The sequence below is a fragment of the Salvelinus fontinalis genome, chromosome 33 (assembly GCF_029448725.1).
Source record: "Salvelinus fontinalis isolate EN_2023a chromosome 33, ASM2944872v1, whole genome shotgun sequence".
NCBI lineage: Eukaryota > Metazoa > Chordata > Actinopteri > Salmoniformes > Salmonidae > Salvelinus > Salvelinus fontinalis.
This window is the reverse complement of record NC_074697.1, coordinates 11891214-11903713: the sequence shown is the minus strand read 5'-3', so window position 1 is coordinate 11903713 and position 12500 is coordinate 11891214. Positions and strand designations below refer to the sequence as shown.

Below are 12500 nucleotides of genomic sequence, written 5' to 3'. Positions count from 1 at the left end.
TTCTGTCTCTCTGGTTCTTGTTCTGCCTCTCTGTCTCTCTGGGTCTTGTTCTGTCTCTCTGGTTCTTGTTCTGTCTCTCTGGTTCTTGTTCTGTCTCTCTGGTTCTTGTTCTGCCTCTCTGTCTCTCTGGTTCTTGTTCTGCCTCTCTGGTTCTTGTTCTGTCTCTCTGGTTCTTGTTCTGCCTCTCTGTCTCTCTGGTTCATGTTCTGCCTCTCTGGTTCTTGTTCTGCCTCTCTGGTTCTTGTTCTGTCTCTCTGTCTCTCTGGTTCTTGTTCTGTCTCTCTGGTTCTTGATCTGCCTCTCTGTCTCTCTGGTTCATGTTCTGCCTCTCTGGTTCTTGTTCTGCCTCTCTGGTTCTTGTTCTGTCTCTCTGGTTCATGTTCTGCCTCTCTGGTTCTTGTTCTGCCTCTCTGGTTCTTGTTCTGTCTCTCTGGTTCTTGTTCTGTCTCTCTGTCTCTCTGGTTCTTGTTCTGCCTCTCTGTCTCTCTGGTTCATGTTCTGCCTCTCTGGTTCTTGTTCTGCCTCTCTGGTTCTTGTTCTGCCTCTCTGTCTCTCTGGTTCATGTTCTGCCTCTCTGGTTCTTGTTCTGTCTCTCTGGTTCTTGTTCTGCCTCTCTGGTTCTTGTTCTGTCTCTCTGTCTCTCTGGTTCTTGTTCTGTCTCTCTGGTTCTTGTTCTGCCTCTCTGTCTCTCTGGTTCATGTTCTGCCTCTCTGGTTCTTGTTCTGTCTCTCTGGTCCTTGTTCTGTCTCTCTGGTTCTTGTTCTGTCTCTCTGGTTCTTGTTCTGCCTCTCTGGTTCTTGTTCTGTCTCTCTGTCTCTCTGTTTCATGTTCTGTCTCTCTGGTTCTTGTTCTGCCTCTCTGGTTCTTGTTCTGTCTCTCTGTTTCATGTTCTGTCTCTCTGGTTCTTGTTCTGTCTCTCTGGTTCTTGTTCTGTCTCTCTGTTTCATGTTCTGTCTCTCTGGTTCTTGTTCTGCCTCTCTGTCTCTCTGTTTCTTGTTCTGCCTCTCTGGTTCTTGTTCTGTCTCTCTGTCTCTCTGGTTCTTGTTCTGTCTCTCTGGTTCTTGTTCTGCCTCTCTGGTTCTTGTTCTGCCTCTCTGGTTCTTGTTCTGTCTCTCTGGTTCTTGTTCTGCCTCTCTGCCTCTTGTTCTGCCTCTCTGGTTCTTGTTCTGTCTCTCTGGTTCTTGTTCTGTCTCTCTGGTTCTTGTTCTGTCTCTCTGGTTCTTGTTCTGTCTCTCTGGTTCTTGTTCTGTCTCTCTGGTTCTTGTTCTGTCTCTCTGGTTCTTGTTCTGTCTCTCTGGTTCTTGTTCTGTCTCTCTGGTTCTGGTTCTGTCTCTCTGGTTCTTGTTCTGTCTCTCTGGTTCTGGTTCTGTCTCTCTGTTTCTTGTTCTGCCTCTCTGGTTCTTGTTCTGTCTCTCTGTCTCTCTGGTTCTTGTTCTGTCTCTCTGGTTCTTGTTCTGTCTCTCTGGTTCTTGTTCTGTCTCTCTGGTTCTTGTTCTGCCTCTCTGTCTCTCTGGTTCTTGTTCTGCCTCTCTGGTTCTTGTTCTGTCTCTCTGGTTCTTGTTCTGCCTCTCTGTCTCTCTGGTTCATGTTCTGCCTCTCTGGTTCTTGTTCTGCCTCTCTGGTTCTTGTTCTGTCTCTCTGTCTCTCTGGTTCTTGTTCTGTCTCTCTGGTTCTTGATCTGCCTCTCTGTCTCTCTGGTTCATGTTCTGCCTCTCTGGTTCTTGTTCTGCCTCTCTGGTTCTTGTTCTGTCTCTCTGGTTCATGTTCTGCCTCTCTGGTTCTTGTTCTGCCTCTCTGGTTCTTGTTCTGTCTCTCTGGTTCTTGTTCTGTCTCTCTGTCTCTCTGGTTCTTGTTCTGCCTCTCTGTCTCTCTGGTTCATGTTCTGCCTCTCTGGTTCTTGTTCTGCCTCTCTGGTTCTTGTTCTGCCTCTCTGTCTCTCTGGTTCATGTTCTGCCTCTCTGGTTCTTGTTCTGTCTCTCTGGTTCTTGTTCTGCCTCTCTGGTTCTTGTTCTGTCTCTCTGTCTCTCTGGTTCTTGTTCTGTCTCTCTGGTTCTTGTTCTGCCTCTCTGTCTCTCTGGTTCATGTTCTGCCTCTCTGGTTCTTGTTCTGTCTCTCTGGTCCTTGTTCTGTCTCTCTGGTTCTTGTTCTGTCTCTCTGGTTCTTGTTCTGCCTCTCTGGTTCTTGTTCTGTCTCTCTGTCTCTCTGTTTCATGTTCTGTCTCTCTGGTTCTTGTTCTGCCTCTCTGGTTCTTGTTCTGTCTCTCTGTTTCATGTTCTGTCTCTCTGGTTCTTGTTCTGTCTCTCTGGTTCTTGTTCTGTCTCTCTGTTTCATGTTCTGTCTCTCTGGTTCTTGTTCTGCCTCTCTGTCTCTCTGTTTCTTGTTCTGCCTCTCTGGTTCTTGTTCTGTCTCTCTGTCTCTCTGGTTCTTGTTCTGTCTCTCTGGTTCTTGTTCTGCCTCTCTGGTTCTTGTTCTGCCTCTCTGGTTCTTGTTCTGTCTCTCTGGTTCTTGTTCTGCCTCTCTGCCTCTTGTTCTGCCTCTCTGGTTCTTGTTCTGTCTCTCTGGTTCTTGTTCTGTCTCTCTGGTTCTTGTTCTGTCTCTCTGGTTCTTGTTCTGTCTCTCTGGTTCTTGTTCTGTCTCTCTGGTTCTTGTTCTGTCTCTCTGGTTCTTGTTCTGTCTCTCTGGTTCTTGTTCTGTCTCTCTGGTTCTGGTTCTGTCTCTCTGGTTCTTGTTCTGTCTCTCTGGTTCTGGTTCTGTCTCTCTGTTTCTTGTTCTGCCTCTCTGGTTCTTGTTCTGTCTCTCTGTCTCTCTGGTTCTTGTTCTGTCTCTCTGGTTCTTGTTCTGTCTCTCTGGTTCTTGTTCTGTCTCTCTGGTTCATGTTCTGTCTCTCTGGTTCTTGTTCTGCCTCTCTGTTTCTTGTTCTGTCTCTCTGGTTCTTGTTCTGTCTCTCTGTCTCTCTGTTTCATGTTCTGTCTCTCTGGTTCTTGTTCTGCCTCTCTGGTTCTTGTTCTGTCTCTCTGGTTCTTGTTCTGCCTCTCTGGTTCTTGTTCTGTCTCTCTGGTTCTTGTTCTGCCTCTCTGGTTCTTGTTCTGTCTCTCTGGTTCTTGTTCTGTCTCTCTGGTTCTTGTTCTGTCTCTCTGGTTCTTGTTCTGCCTCTCTGGTTCTTGTTCTGTCTCTCTGGTTCTTGTTCTGCCTCTCTGTTTCTTGTTCTGTCTCTCTGGTTCTTGTTCTGCCTCTCTGTCTCTCTGGTTCTGTCTCTCTGGTTCTTGTTCTGTCTCTCTGGTTCTTGTTCTGTCTCTCTGTTTCTTGTTCTGTCTCTCTGGTTCTGTCTCTCTGGTTCTTGTTCTGTCTCTCTGGTTCTTGTTCTGTCTCTCTGTTTCTTGTTCTGCCTCTCTGGTTCTTGTTCTGTCTCTCTGTTTCTTGTTCTGCCTCTCTGGTTCTTGTTCTGTCTCTCTGGTTCATGTTCTGCCTCTCTGGTTCTTGTTCTGTCTCTCTGGTTCTGTCTCTCTGGTTCTTGTTCTGTCTCTCTGGTTCTTGTTCTGTCTCTCTGGTTCATGTTCTGTCTCTCTGGTTCTGTCTCTCTGGTTCTTGTTCTGTCTCTCTGGTTCTTGTTCTGTCTCTCTGGTTCATGTTCTGCCTCTCTGGTTCTGGTTCTGTCTCTCTGGTTCATGTTCTGTCTCTCTGGTTCTTGTTCTGTCTCTCTGGTTCTTGTTCTGCCTCTCTGGTTCTTGTTCTGCCTCTCTGGTTCTTGTTCTGCCTCTCTCTCTCTCTATGGTTGATGTTCTCCCTCTCCCTCCATGACTTATGCAGTTCTAGCTGCACCAAAATGTTTCACTCCTCCAGACAGTGAGTCACGTGGCTTGCTATATAAAGCTGGCAGACAGGTTTCCAGTTACTGTTTGATTGAATGTTGCCTGGGACCTGCCTGGGACCTGCCTGGGGCCTGCCTGGGACCTGCCTGAGACCTGCCTGGGACCTGCCTGGGACCTGCCTGGAAAAGTCTATTTTTTTCCTGTACTGAAGCAGCTGACCTGGGGAGAGGAGAGATGAGAGAGATCTGTCTGTCGTTCAGAGAATGTTTGCAAACCTACTGGGGCTTAGAGTGCTGCTGGGCTTTAACAGAGATGCCCTGCTCTCTCCCTCCCTCGTCCACTCCAACTACATTACAATCACCAGCCACACCACACGTCAGAACAAGCTGTTCTAGGATCAGAGTGAGGGAGGAAGGGAGAGAGAGCGATGTCTTGGGAGAAGAGAGAGGGCGAACAGCGCTGACTGAATCAGAATGAGTGTAGAATGGACAAAGATGACTGTAACAGACAGACAGTATAAAATAACCCACCGACATTGAGGTTTGAACCGTTCAAGCTAGAGAAGCCAAACCAACAGTCACATGTTCAGGCCACTTCCTGCCCACTGACACAAAACACTTTTAAACAGCTGAAGCAAGGCACGTTTTCTTCGTGGAAAATTACCATCCAATTAGGTGGGACTGCAAAGCAAGAGCCACGACTTTAAATCTTTGTTATACTTCTGACTTTTTAGGATTATTATTATTTATCACCCTTTACGGAATAATTTCCAAGTATATAAATAAAGTAAGTATATATTATAGAGGAAATATTTAAAAAGGAAGTTTTAACAACATATTAACAATGTACAGGGATACTGGAGTGATGGAGGTAGATATGTATAAGGGTAATCATACTATATACAGGGTCAGTACCATATTAACAATGTACAGGGATACTGGAGTGATGGAGGTAGATATGTATAGGGGTAAGGTGACTATATACAGGGTCAGTACCATATTAACAATGTACAGGGATACTGGAGTGATGGAGGTAGATATGTATAGGGGTAATCATACTATATACAGGGTCAGTACCATATTAACAATGTACAGGGATACTGGAGTGATGGAGGTAGATATGTATAGGGGGAAGGTGACTATATACAGGGTCAGTATCATATTAACAATGTACAGGGGTACTGGAGTGATGGAGGTAGATATGTATAGGGGTAATCATACTATATACAGGGTCAGTACCATATTAACAATGTACAGGGATACTGGAGTGATGGAGGTAGATATGTATAGGGGTAATCATACTATATACAGGGTCAGTACCATATTAACAATGTACAGGGATACTGGAGTGATGGAGGTAGATATGTATAGGGGTAAGGGGACAGGGATACTGGAGTGATGGAGGTAGATATGTATAGGGGTAAGGTGACTATATACAGGGTCAGTACCATATTAACAATGTACAGGGATACTGGAGTGATGGAGGTAGATATGTATAGGGGGAAGGTGACTATATACAGGGTCAGTACCATATTAACAATGTACAGGGATACTGGAGTGATGGAGGTAGATATGTATAGGGGTAATCATACTATATACAGGGTCAGTACCATATTAACAATGTACAGGGATACTGGAGTGATGGAGGTAGATATGTATAGGGGTAATCATACTATATACAGGGTCAGTACCATATTAACAATGTACAGGGATACTGGAGTGATGGAGGTAGATATGTATAGGGGGAAGGTGACTATATACAGGGTCAGTACCATATTAACAATGTACAGGGATACTGGAGTGATGGAGGTAGATATGTATAGGGGTAATCATACTATATACAGGGTCAGTACCATATTAACAATGTACAGGGATACTGGAGTGATGGAGGTAGATATGTATAGGGGTAATCATACTATATACAGGGTCAGTACCTTATTAACAATGTACAGGGATACTGGAGTGATGGAGGTAGATATGTATAGGGGTAATCATACTATATACAGGGTCAGTACCATATTAACAATGTACAGGGATACTGGAGTGATGGAGATAGATATGTATAGGGGTAAGGTGACTATATTTACATTTTACATATTACATTTTAGTCATTTAGCAGACGCTCTTATCCAGAGCGACTTACAGTAGAGTGCATACATTAGAGTGCATACATTTTATTACATTTTACATACTGAGACAAGGATATCCCTACCGGCCAAACCCTCCCTAACCCGGACGACGCTATGCCAATTGTGCGTCGCCCCACGGACCTCCCGGTTGCGGCCGGCTGCGACAGAGCCTGGGCGCGAACCCAGCCGATACTGGCGTGATGGAGGTAGATATGTATAGGGGTAAGGTGACTATATACAGGGTCAGTACCATATTAACTTCTTATGGCTGAAGGGGCAGTATTGAGTAGCTTAGATGAAAGGTGCCCAGAGTAAACGGCCTGCTCCTCAGTCCCAGTTGCAAATATATGCATATTATTATTAGTATTGGATAGAAACACTCTGAAGTTTCTAAAACTGTTTGAATTATGTCTGTGAGTATAACAGAACTCATATGGCAGGCAAAAACCTGAGAAGTTCCACTTCCTGTTTGTCATTTTTTGGGGGGTGCCAATTTTCAACCAAGCTCTCAATGAAATTACAGCGAGTCATTGATGAGTTTTCACTTCCTACAGCTCCCACTAGATGTCAACAGTCAACAGAACTTTGTCTGATGAATCTAATGTGAAAGGGGGCCGAAGGAGACAGGAATGAGTAATCACTGCCACGAGCTGATCATGCTTTCACCATGCGCATTCACATGAGGAGGACCTCCGTTCCACTCTTCTGAAGTCAATCTAATTCTCCGGTTGGAGCGTTATTCAAGATCTATGTTAACAACATTCTAAAGATTGATTCAGTACATCGTTTGCCATGTTTCTACTGACTGTTACGGAACTTTTGGACATTTCATCACGTTATAGGTGCTTTCTGACTTTGGAATTGTTTACAGAAGGCGCGAACCAAAGTAGCTAATTTGACATAAATAACGGACATTAAACTATGCCACTTTATGTTTACATACCCTACATTACTCATCTCATATGTATATACTGTACTCTATACCATCTACTGCATCTTGCCTATGCCGCTCTGTCATTGCTCATCCATATATTTATATATTCTTATTCATTCCTTTAGATTTGTGTGTATAAGGTAGTTGTTGTGAAATTGTCGATTACGTTAGATATTACTGCATGGTCGGAACTAGAAGCACAAGCATTTCGCTACACTCGCATTAACATCTGCTAACCATGTGTATGTGACCAATACAATTTGATTTGATGTCACAAGTTATAGAAAATTGACATTTAAAAATATGTGGTTCTCATGAGGAGGAACGTGTCCTCAAAATGGCCAACAGCTGGTTCAGAGAAGTACAACTACAACAGACCACTCAGGTGAGGTGTTAGAACCAGGTGTTAGGTGTCTTGAACACTGCAACCCTGGTAACCACTCACCTCGCGTCGCCGTGACGCCCAGCAGCTCTGTTTGATCTTCCAGACGACTGCTGCCACCAGGAGGAGGGACAGGAAACAGCTGGAAGGAAACCGGAAGACGAAGAGTTAGCTACAGGAAGCTCATGGGAGGAAACAGGAAGAGGAGCAGATAGAGACAGGAAGCGGCTTGGGGGAGACAGGAAGAGGAGAAGTTAGATACAGGAAGATCATGGGAGGGGACAGGAAGAGGATGAGTTAGAGACAGGGAGATCAAGGGAAGGGACAGGAAGAGGATGAGTTAGAGACAGGAAGCGGCTTGGGGGAGAAAGGAAGAGGAGGAGCCTGTCAGTCAGTAGGTAGGCCGCCCCCCTGATCACAGTTACAACAGGAGGATGTCCCCTAGACCAGTGGACCTCAAACCCCAACTCGCTCATCTGATTCACTCAGTCAAAGGTCATCAAGTAGAATCAGCTGTACCAGCCGTGGAATAGTCCCTAACACGGAGGTCCCAGAGGAGAGGTGAAACCCTGCTCCAGACATCAGGGTAAGTCAGAGTAACACGGAGGTCCCAGAGGAGAGGTGAAACCCTGCTCCAGACATCAGGGTAAGTCAGAGTAACACGGAGGTCCCAGAGGAGGTGTGAAACCCTGCTCCAGACATCAGGGTAAGTCAGAGTAACACGGAGGTCCCAGAGGAGGTGTGAAACCCTGCTCCAGACATCAGGGTAAGTCAGAGTAACACGGAGGTCCCAGAGGAGAGGTGAAACCCTGCTCCAGACATCAGGGTAAGTCAGAGTAACACGGAGGTCCCAGAGGAGAGGTGAAACCCTGCTCCAGACATCAGGGTAAGTCAGAGTAACACGGAGGTCCCAGAGGAGAGGTGTAACCCTGCTCCAGACATCAGGGTAAGTCAGAGTAACACGGAGGTCCCAGAGGAGAGGTGTGAAACCCTGCTCCAGACATCAGGGTAAGTCAGAGTAACACGGAGGTCCCAGAGGAGAGGTGAAACCCTGCTCCAGACATCAGGGTAAATCAGAGTAACACGGAGGTCCCAGAGGAGGTGTGAAACCCTGCTCCAGACATCAGGGTAAGTCAGAGTAACACGGAGGTCCCAGAGGAGGTGTGAAACCCTGCTCCAGACATCAGGGTAAGTCAGAGTAACACGGAGGTCCCAGAGGAGGTGTGAAACCCTGCTCCAGACATCAGGGTAAGTCAGAGTAACACGGAGGTCCCAGAGGAGGTGTGAAACCCTGCTCCAGACATCAGGGTAAGTCAGAGTAACACGGAGGTCCCAGAGGAGAGGTGTGAAACCCTGCTCCAGACATCAGGGTAAGTCAGAGTAACACGGAGGTCCCAGAGGAGAGGTGAAACCCTGCTCCAGACATCAGGGTAAGTCAGAGTAACACGGAGGTCCCAGAGGAGAGGTGAAACCCTGCTCCAGACATCAGGGTAAGTCAGAGTAACACGGAGGTCCCAGAGGAGAGGTGAAACCCTGCTCCAGACATCAGGGTAAGTCAGAGTAACACGGAGGTCCCAGAGGAGAGGTGTGAAACCCTGCTCCAGACATCAGGGTAAGTCAGAGTAACACGGAGGTCCCAGAGGAGAGGTGAAACCCTGCTCCAGACATCAGGGTAAGTCAGAGTAACACGGAGGTCCCAGAGGAGGTGTGAAACCCTGCTCCAGACATCAGGGTAAGTCAGAGTAACACGGAGGTCCCAGAGGAGAGGTGTGAAACCCTGCTCCAGACATCAGGGTAAGTCAGAGTAACACGGAGGTCCCAGAGGAGAGGTGAAACCCTGCTCCAGACATCAGGGTAAGTCAGAGTAACACGGAGGTCCCAGAGGAGGTGTGAAACCCTGCTTCAGACATCAGGGTAAATCAGAGTAACACGGAGGTCCCAGAGGAGGTGTGAAACCCTGCTCCAGACATCAGGGTAAGTCAGAGTAACACGGAGGTCCCAGAGGAGAGGCGAAACCCTGCTCCAGACATCAGGGTAAGTCAGAGTAACACGGAGGTCCCAGAGGAGAGGTGAAACCCTGCTCCAGACATCAGGGTAAGTCAGAGTAACACGGAGGTCCCAGAGGAGAGGTGAAACCCTGCTCCAGACATCAGGGTAAGTCAGAGTAACACGGAGGTCCCAGAGGAGAGGTGAAACCCTGCTCCAGACATCAGGGTAAGTCAGAGTAACACGGAGGTCCCAGAGGAGAGGTGAAACCCTGCTCCAGACATCAGGGTAAGTCAGAGTAACACGGAGGTCCCAGAGGAGGTGTGAAACCCTGCTCCAGACATCAGGGTAAGTCAGAGTAACACGGAGGTCCCAGAGGAGAGGTGTGAAACCCTGCTCCAGACATCAGGGTAAGTCAGAGTAACACGGAGGTCCCAGAGGAGGTGTGAAACCCTGCTCCAGACATCAGGGTAAGTCAGAGTAACACGGAGGTCCCAGAGGAGAGGTGAAACCCTGCTCCAGACATCAGGGTAAGTCAGAGTAACACGGAGGTCCCAGAGGAGAGGTGAAACCCTGCTCCAGACATCAGGGTAAGTCAGAGTAACACGGAGGTCCCAGAGGAGAGGTGTGAAACCCTGCTCCAGACATCAGGGTAAGTCAGAGTAACACGGAGGTCCCAGAGGAGAGGTGAAACCCTGCTCCAGACATCAGGGTAAGTCAGAGTAACACGGAGGTCCCAGAGGAGATGTGAAACCCTGCTCCAGACATCAGGGTAAGTCAGAGTAACACGGAGGTCCCAGAGGAGGTGTGAAACCCTGCTCCAGACATCAGGGTAAGTCAGAGTAACACGGAGGTCCCAGAGGAGAGGTGAAACCCTGCTCCAGACATCAGGGTAAGTCAGAGTAACACGGAGGTCCCAGAGGAGAGGTGAAACCCTGCTCCAAACATCAGGGTAAGTCAGAGTAACACGGAGGTCCCAGAGGAGAGGTGTAACCCTGCTCCAGACATCAGGGTAAGTCAGAGTAACACGGAGGTCCCAGAGGAGAGGTGTGAAACCCTGCTCCAGACATCAGGGTAAGTCAGAGTAACACGGAGGTCCCAGAGGAGAGGTGAAACCCTGCTCCAGACATCAGGGTAAATCAGAGTAACACGGAGGTCCCAGAGGAGGTGAAACCCTGCTCCAGACATCAGGGTAAGTCAGAGTAACACGGAGGTCCCAGAGGAGAGGTGAAACCCTGCTCCAGACATCAGGGTAAGTCAGAGTAACACGGAGGTCCCAGAGGAGAGGTGTGAAACCCTGCTCCAGACATCAGGGTAAGTCAGAGTAACACGGAGGTCCCAGAGGAGAGGTGAAACCCTGCTCCAGACATCAGGGTAAGTCAGAGTAACACGGAGGTCCCAGAGGAGGTGTGAAACCCTGCTCCAGACATCAGGGTAAGTCAGAGTAACACGGAGGTCCCAGAGGAGAGGTGTGAAACCCTGCTCCAGACATCAGGGTAAGTCAGAGTAACACGGAGGTCCCAGAGGAGAGGTGAAACCCTGCTCCAGACATCAGGGTAAGTCAGAGTAACACGGAGGTCCCAGAGGAGGTGTGAAACCCTGCTTCAGACATCAGGGTAAATCAGAGTAACACGGAGGTCCCAGAGGAGGTGTGAAACCCTGCTCCAGACATCAGTGTAAGTCAGAGTAACACGGAGGTCCCAGAGGAGAGGTGAAACCCTGCTCCAGACATCAGGGTAAGTCAGAGTAACACGGAGGTCCCAGAGGAGAGGTGAAACCCTGCTCCAGACATCAGGGTAAGTCAAAGTAACACGGAGGTCCCAGAGGAGAGGTGAAACCCTGCTCCAGACATCAGGGTAAGTCAGAGTAACACGGAGGTCCCAGAGGAGAGGTGAAACCCTGCTCCAGACATCAGGGTAAGTCAGAGTAACACGGAGGTCCCAGAGGAGAGGTGAAACCCTGCTCCAGACATCAGGGTAAGTCAGAGTAACACGGAGGTCCCAGAGGAGAGGTGAAACCCTGCTCCAGACATCAGGGTAAGTCAGAGTAACACGGAGGTCCCAGAGGAGGTGTGAAACCCTGCTCCAGACATCAGGGTAAGTCAGAGTAACACGGAGGTCCCAGAGGAGAGGTGTGAAACCCTGCTCCAGACATCAGGGTAAGTCAGAGTAACACGGAGGTCCCAGAGGAGGTGTGAAACCCTGCTCCAGACATCAGGGTAAGTCAGAGTAACACGGAGGTCCCAGAGGAGAGGTGAAACCCTGCTCCAGACATCAGGGTAAGTCAGAGTAACACGGAGGTCCCAGAGGAGAGGTGAAACCCTGCTCCAGACATCAGGGTAAGTCAGAGTAACACGGAGGTCCCAGAGGAGAGGTGTGAAACCCTGCTCCAGACATCAGGGTAAGTCAGAGTAACACGGAGGTCCCAGAGGAGAGGTGAAACCCTGCTCCAGACATCAGGGTAAGTCAGAGTAACACGGAGGTCCCAGAGGAGATGTGAAACCCTGCTCCAGACATCAGGGTAAGTCAGAGTAACACGGAGGTCCCAGAGGAGGTGTGAAACCCTGCTCCAGACATCAGGGTAAGTCAGAGTAACACGGAGGTCCCAGAGGAGAGGTGAAACCCTGCTCCAGACATCAGGGTAAGTCAGAGTAACACGGAGGTCCCAGAGGAGAGGTGAAACCCTGCTCCAGACATCAGGGTAAGTCAGAGTAACACGGAGGTCCCAGAGGAGAGGTGTAACCCTGCTCCAGACATCAGGGTAAGTCAGAGTAACACGGAGGTCCCAGAGGAGAGGTGTGAAACCCTGCTCCAGACATCAGGGTAAGTCAGAGTAACACGGAGGTCCCAGAGGAGAGGTGAAACCCTGCTCCAGACATCAGGGTAAATCAGAGTAACACGGAGGTCCCAGAGGAGGTGAAACCCTGCTCCAGACATCAGGGTAAGTCAGAGTAACACGGAGGTCCCAGAGGAGAGGTGAAACCCTGCTCCAGACATCAGGGTAAGTCAGAGTAACACGGAGGTCCCAGAGGAGAGGTGAAACCCTGCTCCAGACATCAGGGTAAGTCAGAGTAACACGGAGGTCCCAGAGGAGGTGTGAAACCCTGCTCCAGACATCAGGGTAAGTCAGAGTAACACGGAGGTCCCAGAGGAGGTGTGAAACCCTGCTCCAGACATCAGGGTAAGTCAGAGTAACACGGAGGTCCCAGAGGAGGTGTGAAACCCTGCTCCAGACATCAGGGTAAGTCAGAGTAACACGGAG

General features: G+C 48.8%; 1 protein-coding gene across 1 annotated transcript in view; it reads right to left on the bottom strand.

Annotated features, from left to right (window-relative positions):
- LOC129831723 (attractin-like) overlaps positions 1 to 7417 on the bottom strand; it is a 93056-nt gene extending 85639 nt beyond the window's left edge. Inside the window, exon 1 of the mRNA XM_055895114.1 lies at positions 7317 to 7417. The gene's annotated coding sequence lies outside the window, so the exon portion shown is untranslated. The remainder of the gene's footprint in view (positions 1 to 7316) is intronic.
- Positions 7418 to 12500: the final 5083 nt, after the last annotated feature.